The sequence below is a fragment of the Dromiciops gliroides genome, chromosome 2, assembly GCF_019393635.1.
Source record: "Dromiciops gliroides isolate mDroGli1 chromosome 2, mDroGli1.pri, whole genome shotgun sequence".
Lineage (NCBI taxonomy): Eukaryota > Metazoa > Chordata > Mammalia > Microbiotheria > Microbiotheriidae > Dromiciops > Dromiciops gliroides.
In genome coordinates, this window is record NC_057862.1 from 485,002,082 (window position 1) to 485,015,752 (window position 13,671).

The following is a 13,671-nucleotide window of genomic DNA, read 5'->3' on the forward strand; positions in this document are numbered from 1 at the left end:
CACTGAATAAGTAAATTTAGGTAGAATTGTCATTTTTTTAAAAATAGTAGCTCAGGCTACCCATGAACAATTAATATTTCTCCAGTTGTTTAGATCTGGCTTTATTTGTATGAAGTTGTGTTTTTTGAAATTAATTGCTATTGCTATATATACAAGCTTTGGGTAAGCATATATTAATTTTATTAATATTACGCTAGTAAAGGATAGACCACATCTCCCTAACTTCTCATGGTCTCAGGCCACATGGTAGAGAAGGGAAGGAGAGAGCTTCAGCATGCCAGTCAACAGGAGCAGGAGAAAAGCCCCATGCTGTCTCTCTGGGAAATAGCATATGGTGTCCAGGAGATCCAAGAGCAGACCCAGAAGAGACTAGAAAGCCTAAAGGACCGTGGGGTGGGGGGGGGGGTCTTTTTATTCTCTTTTGATAGAGGCAGGTCATTATATATTGATCAAAGCTAATTGGTTAGCGTCATTCAATTCCATTGGTTGACTGGACTTGAAGGTGGTGTACATTAAAATGAATTCTATGGATAACAATCTGGGAAAAGAATGCAAAACACCCTAGTTTAAGTTGCTCAAAGCAAAATCCACCATCTAGGTGTCATTTAATCCCATCAATCCTTTACTTAGATAAAATAATCTTATCTCCATTCCTTTTGTTCCCTTGAATTTGTCCCAGATGAGGTTTGATGGAAGCTTCTCAAGAACTGGACTTTGTGGAGTGGGGGGTAGAAAGGGCTGAGAAAGTGATTTCTGGGTCCCCCAAGAAACCCATTATTAATAATTATTTTCTCACCAAGTGTTTTATACTTGTGTTTATATAGTTACTGGGTTTGTCTTGGCAGGTAGACTCCCAAGTATTTTATATTGTCTACAGTCATTTTAAATGGGATTTCTCTTTTATGTGGGTTTATTTTATATCCTAGAACTTTGCTAAAGTTGTTGAATATTTAAACTAGTTTTTAAAATTGATTTTCTAGAAGTCTTTATACCAAAGTATCATCTGCAGAATGATAGTTTTGTTTCCTCATTGCCTATTCTAATTCCTTCCATTTCTTTTTCTTCTCTTACTGCTTGCTATAGCTAACATTTCTAGTACAATATTGAATAATAGTGGTGATAATGGGCATCCTTGCTTCACTCCTGATCTTAATGGGAAGGCTTCTGGCTTTATACCCCATTACAGGTAATGCTTGCTAATGGTTTTAGATAGATACTACTTATAATTTTAAAGAAACCACCATTTATTCCTCTGGTTTCCAGTATTACTAGGAATGAGTGTTGTATTTTGTCAAGAACTTTTTCTACCTATATTGATATTCATACGACTTTTGTTGCTTTTGTAATTGATGTGGTCGTGTATGCTGAGAGTTTTCCTAATATTGAACCAGCTTTGTATTCCTGGCATAAATTCCACCTAGTCATAGTGTTTGATCCTTGTGTGTTGATGCAGTCTCCTTGCTGGTATTTTATTTAAGTTTTTTGCATCAATATTCCTTAAGGAAATTGGTCTGTAGTTTTCCTTCACTTTTTTGGTTCTTCCTGGTTTAGGTATATCAGTGCCATATTTGTGTCCTAAAATGAATTTGATAGGACTCCTTTGCTTATTTTTCCAAATAGTTATATAGTATTGAAATTAATTGTTCTTTAAAAGTTTGGTAGAATTCATTTGTGAATGCATCTGGCCCTGGGGATTTTTTTCTTAGGGAGCTCATTGATGGCTTGTTCAGTTGTTTGTTTGTTTTTTCCTAAAATGGAGTTATTTAAGTATTCTATTTCTTCTTTTGTTAATCTATTTATTAGTTTTTTTCCATAAAATCAGCTCCTAGTTTTATTTGAACTAATGCTTAATGGCTTTCTTTTTTAATTTTTAATTTTTCCCCAATTACATGTAAAAACAATTTTAACTTCCTTTTTTCAAATTTTGAGTTCCAAATTCTCTTCCTCATTGAGAAGGCAAGTTATTTGACACAGGTTAGACATGTGTAGTAATGTGAAACACATTTCTATATAAATTGTACTCTGAAAGAGATCACAAAGGAAAAAAAAAACAAGAAAAGAAAGTAAAGAAACAATATCTTTGATCTGCATTCAGGCTCCACCAGTTCTTTCTCTGGAGATGGACAGCACCTTTCATCATGAATCCTTCAGAATTGTCTTAGATCATCATACTGCTGAGATAGCCAAGTTATTCACAGTAGATCATCATACAATATTGCTGTTACTGTTTATAATGTTTTTTTCTGAGAGCATACTGCTTGTCATTTCTTATAGCACAATAGTATTCTACTACAATCATATACAACTTGTTCAGTCATTCCCTAATTGATAGAATCCCCTCAATTTCCAATTCTTTACCACCACAAAAAGAATGGATATAAATATTTTTGTACATATAGATACTTTTCCTTTTTGATTTTTATCTCTTTGGGATACAGACCTATTAGCTATTGTGCTTGGTCAAAGGTTTTGTCTCCCTTTGGGCACAGTTTCAAATTGCTCTCCAGAATGGTTGAATCAGTTCTACAACTTCACCGACAGTGCATTGGTAGTTTAATTGTCCCACATTCCTTCCAGTATTTGTCATATTAGCCAATCTGATGTGTGTGGTGATAGCTCGGAGATATTTTAATTTGCATTTCTCTAATCAATAGTGGTTTAGAGAAATTTTTAATATGATTATAGATAACTTTGATTACTTTGTCTGAAAACTGTTTATATCATGACTTTGACCGTTTGTCAATTGAGAAATGACTCAAATCTCTATAAATTTGACTCAATTTTCTGTATATTTGAGAAATGAGGTCTTTATCAGAAAAATTTGCTGTAAACATTTTATTTTTTTTTTCAAGTAATAAACATTTTTATTTATAGTTTTGGGCTCCAATTTTTATCCCTCCCTCCCCTCCCCTCTCCCTATGGCAGTAACCAATCAAATATAGGTTATATATGCACCATTATGTAAAACATTACCCTATTAGTCCTTTTGTATATGAAAACTTGAATAAAAGAAAAAAATGAAAGAAAGTGAAAATTAGCATGCTTTAGTCTGTTCCATCAATATTGTTTTTTCCTTTGGAGATGGATAGTATGTTTTATTGTTGGTCCTTTGAGATTCTCTTAGATCATTGTATTGTTGAGAATAGTTAAGTTTTTCATAGTTCTTCATCAAACAATATTGCTGTCTCTGTGCACTGTGTTCTCTTGGTTCTGCTCTCTTCACTATACATCGGTTTGCTGTAAACATTTTTAACAGCAATGATTACCATATATTATATATTACCAATATTTTCCTCCATCCTATTTTCTCCCTGTTTATCCTTTCTCTTTCCCCCTCTCCCTCCCTCACTCCCTCTCCTTTCACCCCATCCATTCTCAAAAGTGTTTTGCTTCCAACTTTTACCTCCTCCACTCTGCCTTCCCCTCTCTCAGGCTCCTCTCCTACTCTTTTTTTTTTTTTTCAGTGAGGCAATTGGGGTTAAGTGATTTGCCCAGGGTCACACAGCTAGTAAGTGTTAAGTGTCTGAGGCCGGATTTGAACTCAGGTACTCCTGACTCCAGGGCTGGTGTTCTATCCACTGCTCCATCTAGCTGCCCCTCCTCTCCTACTCTTATTCCCTTCCCCTCCTACTTTCCTTTATAGTAAAAATAGATTTCTACATCTAACTGAATGTGTATGCTATTCCCTCTTTAAGACAATTCCTATGAGAGTGAGATTCATGTGTTCCTCTCCCCCTGCCCCCATCATTTCCTCTACTGTAAATTTTTTTAACGTTTCTTTTATGTAAGATAATTTACCCCATTCTGCCTCTCCCTTTCCCCTTCTCCCAGTACATTCTTCTTTCTCACTCCTTATTTTTTAAATAATCATCCCATCATATTCAACTCATACCTATGCTTTCTATTTATACTCCTAACTGTCCTAATGATGAAAAAGTTTTTAGGAGTTATAAGTGCCATTTTCCTATGTAGGAATGTAAACAGTTTTATCATATTGAATCACTTGTGCTTCCTCTTTCCTATTTACCTTTTATGGTTCTTTTGAAATTTGTATTTGAAAGTCATAGTTTCAGGGCAGCTAAGTGGTACAGTGGGTAAAGTACCAGCCCTGGATTCAGGAGGACCTGAGTTCAAATATGACCTCAGGCACTTGACACTTACTAGCTGTGTAACCTTGGGCAAGTCACTTAACCCTCATTGCCCTGCAAAAAGAAAAAAACAAGTCATAGTTTCCATTCAGCTCTGATCTTTTCATCAGGAATGCTTGAAAGACCCCATTCCATTGAATTGCCCATTTTCCCCCCTGAAGGATTATACTCGGTTTTGCTGGATAGGTGATTCTTGGTTATAATGCTAGCTCTTTTGCCCTCTGGAATATCATATTCCAGGTCCTCTTCTTTAATGTAGAAACCACTAAATCTTGTGTTATCCTGACTGTGGCTCCACATTTGAATTGGGGGATCTTTGTTTTGGTTTTTTTTTTTTTTTTGGCTGCTTGAAATATTTTTTCCTTGACCTGGGAGCTCTGGAATTTGGCTGTTATATTCTTGGGAGTTTTCATTTTGGGATCTCTTTTAGGAGGTGATCAGTGGAGTCTATTTTACCCCATGGTTCTGGAATATCAGGGCAGTTTTCCTTGATAATTTGTTGAAAGAGCATATCTAGGATTTGGTTTTGATCATGGCTTTCAGGTAGTCCAGTAATTCTTTTTTTTTTTTTTTTTTTGGTAAGTCAGTTGGGGTTAAGTGACTTGCCCAGAGTCACACAGCTAGTGTCAAGTGTCTGAGGTCGGATTTGAACTCAGGTCCTCCTGAATCCAAGGCCGGTATTTTATCTACTGTGCCACCTGGCTGCCCCCAGTCTAGTAATTCTTAAATTATCTCTGCTAGATTTATTTTCCAGATCAGTTATTTTTCAGTGAAATATTTCACATTTTCTTTTTTTTTCATCCTTTTGATTTTGTTTTATTGTTTCTTGATATCTCATAAAGTCATTAGTTTCCACTTGCCTGCTTCTAATTTTTAAAGAATTGTTTTCATCAATGACGTTTTGTACTTCTTTTTCCATTTGACCTGTTCTGTTTTTCAAAGCATTCTTCTCCATTAGATTTTTGTGCCTCTTTTACCAACTGGCCTTTTCTATTTTTTTTATGGTGGTATTTTCTTTAGTATTTTTTGTGCTTCCTTAACCAAGCTGTTAACTCCTTTTTCATGTTTTTCCTGCATCACTCTCATTTCTCTTCCCAATTTTTCCTCTACCCCTCCTATTTTATTTTTAAAATACTTTTTGAGCTCTTTTGTGGCCTGGGGCCAATTAGCATTTGTCCTTGAGTCTATGGATGAGGGAGTTTTGACTTATCTTATTCTGAGTTTGTGTTTTGATCTTCACTGTCATAGTAACTTTCTACAGTCAGGCTCTTTTTCTTTTGTTTGCTCATTTTCCTGCCTACTTCTTGACTTTTAACTCTATGCTAAAGTGGGATTCTATTTCCAGGGTGGAGGGTGCACTTCAGGTTTTTTGTGTAGCTCTTTTCAGATGTAATTCTTTTTTTTTTTTTTTAGTAAGGCAATTGGGGTTAAGTGACTTGCCCAGGGTCACACAGCTAGTAAGTGTTAAGTGTCTGAGGCCGGATTTGAACTCAGGTACTCCTGACTCCAGGGCCGGTGCTCTATCTACTGTGCCACCTAGCTGCCCCCAGATGTAATTCTGGAGACCTGTAAGTTTTTAGTTTTTCCAAGGTATTAAGCTCTAGGGAGAGGTGTGTTTACTACTCTCCTGTACTGTGCACTGGTCTGTGAATGACCACAAGCACTCTTCCACCCTGGAACTGCGACCCAGGTTCCTGTTCCCTTGTAGGCTGCAAGCTCTGGTGTGCTGGTGTTCCTCCTCGCCTTGGGACTTAGACCCAGGACTGTGATCCATCTTCAAGTATAGGAAAAACAACAGAGTCCTACACTTGGTGCCAGCAATATCCTTCTGACCAGTTGTCCAACCCCCAATCCATGGGCTGAGAGGTCTGGAAACCTCCACTGCTGCCACTAATTCAGTCACTCCTAAGTCCTGCTCCTGGTTTGATGGGGCAGTGCTGGCATGGCTCCAGTCTCACCCCAGTACAACAGACCTTTTCTTCCAAAAGTTGTGTTGGCCTGGAAAATTGTTTCACCGTACCTTTTGTGTGTTCTGCCATTCTAGAATTTGTTTTGAGGCATTATTTAAAAGTATTTGGAAGGGTTTGGGGCAGAGCTCAGATGAATCCCTGCCTTTTCTCTGTCATCTTGGTTCCATCTTCCCCAGTGGTTTTCTTACTTTCAATTTTATTCATTTCTCCTTTGATTTTCAGGATTTCCAATTTGATGTTTAATTGGGAATTTTAATTTGTCCTATCTCTAGGTTTTTTTAGTTGCATGTGCAATTAACTAATCTGTTCTTTCTCTGTTTTGTTGATATAAGCACTTAAAGATATAAATTTTCCCCTAAGAAAATTAGGACACTAATGCATTGTTGGTGGAATTGTGAACTGATCCAACCATTCTGGAAAGTGATTTGGAACTATGCCAAAAAGGCAATCAAACTGCATACTCTTTGATCTAGGAATACCACTACTAGGTCTTAAAAAAATGGAAAAGAACCTATATGTACAAAAATATTATAGTAACTCTTTGAGGTGGCAAAGAATGGAAAATTGAGGGAATATGTATCAATTGGGGAATAGCTGAACAAATGGTGCTGTATGAATGTAATGGAATATCATTGTGCTATAAGAAATGATGAACAGGCAGATTTCAGAAAAACCTGGACTTACATGAACTGATATTGTATGAAATGAACAAGACCAGGAGAACATTTACACAATAACAGTAACATTATGCAGTGATCAACTATGATTGACTTAGTTCTTCTCAGCAATACAATGATCCAAGACAATTCCAAAAGACTCATGATGGAAAATGCTATCTGCATCTAAAGAAAGAACTATGGAGTCTGAATGCAGATCGAAACAATATTTTCACATTTTTTTCCATGGCTTTTCCCTTTTGTTCTCTTTCTTCTTTCACAACATGACTAATCTGGAAATATGTTCAACATGACTGCACATTGTATAACCTATGTCAGATTGTTTGCTATCTGAGGGAAAGGGAATGGAAAAGAGGAGGGAGGGAGAAAAATTTGAGACTCAAAATATTATTTGAAAAAATGAATGTTGTGGGGCAGCTAGGTGGTACTGTGGATAAAGCACCAGCCCTGGATTCAGGAGGACCTGAGTCAAATCTGGCCTCAGACACTTGACACTAGCTGTGTGACCCTGGACAAATCATTTAACCTTCATTGTCCAACAAAGAAAAACAAAACAAAAAAAATGAATGTTGAAAGTTCTTCACATGTAATTGGAAAAAAAATACTATTTACTAAAAATTAATTAATTAATTTTTCCCCTAAGTACTGGTTTGACACCATCCCATAAATTTTGATATGTTGTCTTGTCATTCTCTGTAATGAAATTACTCTTTCTAACATTTGTTTTTTGATCCACTCATTCTTTAGGATTATTTAGTTTCTAATTCATTTTTATCTATCTTTACTTGCCCCTTTATTGAATGTGATTTTTATTTCATTATGATCTGAAAAGGATGCATTTAATATTTCATGATGAGATTTTCATTCCCTAATTTCTGTGTTGATGCCATGTACTGCTGAGAAAAAAAGTACATTCCTTTCTATTTTCATTAATTTTTCTCCAGAGGTCTGTCATATTTAAGTTTTCTAAAATTCTATTCACCTCCTTCTTTTTTGTTTATTTTTTGGTTATATTTATCTACTTCTGAGAGTGGAAAATTCAAGTCCCCCACTAGTAGTAGTTTTACTATTTTCTCCTGTAACTCATTTAACTTCTTTTAAAATATGGATGCCATACCATTTATTGCATATATGTTTAGTGTTAATATAACTTAATTGTCTATGGTACCTTTTACCAGGATATAATTTCCTTCCTTTTATTTCTTTTAATTAGCTCTGTTTTTGCTTTTGCTTTGTCCGAGATGATGATTGCTATCCTGCTGAAGCATATTCTGCTCCAACCTTTTACCTTTACTCTCTGTGTCTCCTTCAAATGGGTTTCTTGTAAACAATATTGTAGCATTCTCTTTTTTAATCCATTCTGTTCTCCTCTTCTGTTTTATGGGTGAGTTCACCCCATTCCCATTCATAGTTATGATAACTGTATTTCCCTCCATCCTATTTTCCCTGTTTATCCTTCTCTCCCTCTCCCTCCTTGCAAATTTTTTGCTTCTGATAACCACCTCTCCAAAGCCATCTTCCCTTCTGCCAGATCCCCCTTTCTCTTATCTCCCTCCCCTCCCACTTTCCTTGTAGGGTAAGAGATTTCTTTATTCAACTGAGGGTATATGTTATTCTCTCTTTGAACCAATTCTAATGAAAGGTTCAAGTGATGCCCCTCCCCATCTTTCCCTCCATTATAGTAGGTCTTCCCTGCTTCTTCCTATGAGGTAATTTACCCCATTCTGCTTCTCCCTTCCTTCTTCTTCTAGTGCATCCCTCTTTCTCATCCCTTTATTTAAAAAAAAATTATCCCATCATAGCTGACTCATATCCCTGCCCTCTGTTTATCTATATAGTCTTTCTAACTGTCCTAATAATGATAAAGTTCTTAGGAATTATAAGTGGCATCTTCCTGGATACAATGTAGATACTTTAACCTATTGAATCCCTTATGATTTTTCTTTCCTATTTTCTAGCTATTCTTGAGTCTTGTATTTGAAAGTCAGACTTTCTGTTTAGCTCTGTGCTTGAAAATCTTTTATTTCATTGAATATCCTTTTTTTTTCTCTGAAGGATTAAACTCATTTTTGCTGAGTAAGTTATTCTTGGTTCTAATCCTAACTCCTTTGACTTCCAGAATATCACTTTTTTTGGGGGTGGGGGGTGAGGCAATTGGGTTTAAGTGACTTGCCCAGGGTCGCACAGCTAGTAAGTGTTAAGTGTCTGAGTCCGGATTTGAACTCAGGTACTCCTGAATCTAGGGCCAGTGCTTTATCCACTGTGCCACCTAGCTGCCCTAGAATATCACATTTTAAACCCTCTGATCCTTTAATGTAGAGACTGCTAAATTTTCTGTTATCCTGACTATGGCTTCACGGTATTTGAATTGTATCTTTCTGGCTGCTTGTGGTGTTTTCTCCTCGACCTGGAAGTTCTGGAATTTGTCTGAAATATTCCTGGGAGTTTTCATCTTAGTATTTTTTTTCAGGAGGTAGTTGGTAAATTCTTTCAATCTCTATTTTACCCTCCAGGTCTAGAATATTAGGTCAGTTTGATAATTTCTTAAAATATGATATCTAGGATTGTTTTTTGATCATGGCTTTCAGGTAATCTATTCATTCTTAAATTCTCTCTCCTCAGTCTGTTTTCCATGTGTTATTTTTCCAATGAGATATTTCATATTTTCTTCTAATTTTTTTTCATTCTTTTTACTTTTATTTCTTGATGTCTCATGGAGTCATTAGCTTCTAATTGCCCAATTCTAATTTTTAAGGAACTATTTTAAAGGATTTCTTTTCTTCAGTGGACTTTTGTGCCCTTTTTAACTATTTGGCCAATTCTGGTTTTTTCTGTGTTATTTTCTTCAGTATTATTTTGTTTCTCCTATGCCAAGACCTTCTTTTCATAATTTTCTTGCATTACTCTCATTTCTTTTCCCAATTTTGCCTTGATGTCACTTATTTGATTTTTTAAATCCTTTTTGAACTCTTCCAGGAGTTCTTTTGGGGCCTGTGACCAATTCACATTTTTCTTTGAATCTTTGAATGTATTTCTTCCAACTTCATTGTCTTTTATGTTTCTCTTGATCTTTCCTGTAACCATAGCAACTTTCATTGTTAGGTTCTTTTTGTTGTTTGCTTATTTCTTGAATTATAACTTTAATGTTTCAGTTGGGTTCCGTTCCCAGGGTGGAGGAGCTACTGTCCCAAGATTCAGGCCTTTCTTCCAGCTGTCTTTAGAGATGGTTCTGGGGTCAGTAGATTTTTAGTTCTTCCAAGGTGTTATGATCTAAGGAGAGGTGTGTTCACTGCTTTCCTGTCCTGTGCATGACCACAAACATTGTACTCCACCCTGGAACTATGACTAGGGCCCCCCGCACCCCGAGACCAAAAGCACTAGTGAGCTAGTACTCTGTGACTGCAACCCAGAATTTCAAATGGGCAGTGCAACAGAGTCCTGCACCCAGTGCCAGCAAGTGGTCCCCCTTAATTTCCTTCTGACCAGTTATCCAACCCCCTTAACTAGCATCTGTGGGTTGGGAGCTCCTGCTGGCACACTAGCATGGCCTGTAATGTGAAGTCTGTGCTGGATTCCAGGTCTGAGCACCACTCTGCTGAGACAGACTTTCCTATTGACTTCCTAAGTGTGGGCTGGGAGGGGGGGGGTGGAGCTGGAAAATTATTTTACCCCAACCTTTTGTTGGTTCTGCCACTCCAGAATTCAATTTGTTATGTTAAAGTTGTTTTGAGGGGAATTTCGGAAAGCTCAGGAGAGTCCCTGCCTTTATTCTGCTATCTTGGCTCTACCTTCTGTAAATGTTCTTTAGAGACAGTGACACAGTGTTTGAGGACTGGTCTCAGAAAAAGGAAAATTCTTCAAGTTCTATCTCTGTCATGGCTATGTGACCCTAGGCAAGCCATTTAACTTCTCAATACTCTAAACAAGTCTCTAAGACTATGCATTATAGATGAGGTGCTGGTCTGTATTGATTGATAGAGGGTGCTTCCTTATTTGAGGGTGCTATATCTCAATGAAATCACAGGTCAGTTCACTATCCTAAATGTTCTTAACTTTTAAAATCATCTTCATAAATGTTCTCATTTTTATTTGTACAAAACTATTTCTGAAATGAAGAGCTTTAAAAGAAAAAAAAATATATGTACATTGCATTTGGTCAGAGTCCATCAAAAAAACCAATAAAAGCAGTTTGAATTGTAGTCTCCAAAGGTAGGCTTAGTCCTAGTATGCTCTCCCTCATGGACACTTTTGTTTTCTTTGATTTTTTTTTTTGTGACACTGCTATCTCAGATTCTGACAAATGGCCTGTAATTCTTTGGTTTTTTTCTCCCAGCTTCTTAAGGTGTATTTTTCTTTAGGTTGAAAAAATTTTTCCTTTCCTTGGCTTTTTGTTTTTCCTCTCTGCAGCCTTTTCCTTGGTTATCTTTATCTTCCTCCTGTGGCTTGACTTAACATCTCTGTGTAGATTGCTCCCAGATCTGTGCTGCAGTCTGAGTCCTCTCCAGACAACAAAATAACTATCAAAAATGTCATTCTCTCCGTAATCTAAAATCTACCCACATAGGCTACAGGACTCAGAGCACTTGTGAAGAGCAAGGTCTTAGTTTACTTCATCCTGTCTTAGTTCTGTACTTTGTTGCTCCCTGATTTTAGTCCCTCAACTGATCCTTGACTTTGGTTCTCTGTCATGATGATCCTTCTTCCCCTTTGTCACTCTGTTGATCTACAACTTTAGTGTCCTGGGCAATGCAGCATCATATTCTTGATTTGGCAACACCTTAATGTCTGTTCATTACTCTTTGTTTCTGTTTCTTTGACTCTCTTCTCCCTCTCACAACACTTCCATATAAATGGCAGAACACAAAAAGAGGATTGTATAAGAAACCAAGTATCTCCCTTTTACACTGTGTGTGTGTGTGTAAACTCTATAATAAAAAACTGTCCTGCTTATCTGAGCTTTCTTTTGAACTGCCTTCTGTTCTTGGCACATTTCTTAAAGGTTTTGATTTTTGTGACAATATTTGCTAACCTCCTATCTCACCACAGCTTCCAAAATAAAAACAGAAAAGAAAAGAAAAAAATATAAACCTTGTAACAAATAAGCGTTTCAGGCAAAACAAAACCCAAGAGTGGCCAGGTCCAAGAATATATGTCTCTGCTTCTTGATTCCATCACCTCTCTTTCAGGACGTGGGTTACATGCTTCATTACAGGACCTCTAGGAACCTAGTTGGCTATTGCTTTGATCAGATTACTTAATTCTTTCAAAGTTGAGGTTGTTTTCCTTGTGTAAATTGTTTTTCTGGGTCTAATCACTTCACTCTGTATTGGTTTATACTGCAGCTAGGTGGCTGTATCACTGCCCCTGAAGTTGGGAGGACTGTAGGGGCCAAATTTTAATTGGGGAGTGTTAGTTAGGCGGCTCGCCACAATATTGGGGCAAGGAAGGAGATTAACAGCCTCTTTCAAAAACAGAACAGGGTTTATTAACAAGAAGGAACTTAAAAGCACAAGTAAGGTTAGTAGAATTAAGGGAAAGGGGAAAAAAATGGGGGAAGGAAAATAATACAACCTGAATCACACCACTGGCTGGGGCTCAGCAGAATATATGGCTGCATCCTTTCTCTTTCCAGCTCCAAAGCCAGAATGGTGAATCTCCTCCCTTCTCCTTCCCAGCAGACCCCAGGCTGTCCACACACAGCCCCAAACTAATTGGCTGGCAGCCATGACTGACAGTCACATGACTGCCCTCACTGGGCTTCCAGTTATTATAATTTTGCCAGGCCCATGTAGGCAGAGGCGAGTTGTGATGATGTGAGGTGCCAGTGCCATGGAGATGACTACAGCCAGTGGGTAGAGCACCGTGCCATTGCCCCAGGCCAGTGTGCATGCTGGTTTTTTTTAATTCTAGCCAAAAGATAGGGTCATAAAAACCTCAAATCACAATTAATTCTTTACAGGACATAAGTTCAAATCTCACCTCAATCACTTACTAGCTGTGTGATCCTGGACAAATCAACTCCAATTACCTTAAATATCCCAGGCCATCTCCAGTTGTCCTTTTTTCTTTTTTTCTTTTTCTTTCTTTTTTTTTTTTTTTTGCGGGGCAATGGGGGTTAAGTGACTTGCCTAGGGTCACACAGCTAGTGTCAAGTGTCTGAGGCTGGATTTCCAGTTGTCCTAATAACATATCTTGCCACTGGACCCAGATGGTTCTGGAGGAGAAAGTGAGGCTGGTGACTTTGCATCCCTTCATTACTTACATCCAGTTCAGTGCAAGTCATGACATCTGTCATTGTCCTTTTTGAGAATGAAGGACAAACAACAAGTTCAAACTGCACAATATTCTTTTGTGAAATTGTCATTTCTTATGAAGACAGTATATTACACATTCACATGCCAGTTTGTTCAGCCATTTTCCCTTTGATAAACACTTAAGATTCAAGTTGTTTTTCTTTTATTTTTTCCCCTTTTAATCCTCCTTTCAGGATCAGAAAGATTTATTTTGCATATGATGGTTTCCTCCCCAGAATTATCTTTCTCCTTAAACCTCCCTGAATCTTCACTTGCCTTCCCTATTGAATTGCATGTATTTCTATACAGAACCTGGTGGGGCAAAAGGAGAGGAAAGATCTCTGTCTATATTCAGACCTTTTTTAATCCAGTTCTGTAAGGATGAGGGTCATCTGATGCTTGCTCCTGCTACGTCTCCATTGATTTTTGTGTATTCTTCCTAGGAACTCTAGTAATGAGAGGCAGCAAGTTCCACCCCCTTCTTTTCTAAACTAGTGTGTTTCTTTTATTCTCCTTTCTCCTTCCCCTCTTGAAATGCTCAAAATATAACCAATCCATCACTAAGTCCTCTGTTTTTCTTATT

General features: G+C 37.3%; 1 protein-coding gene across 1 annotated transcript in view; it reads left to right on the forward strand.

Annotated features, from left to right (window-relative positions):
• The window catches only part of GAN (gigaxonin), an 89,075-nt gene that overhangs the window by 17,442 nt on the left and 57,962 nt on the right, over positions 1 to 13,671 (forward strand). The window lies entirely within an intron of this gene.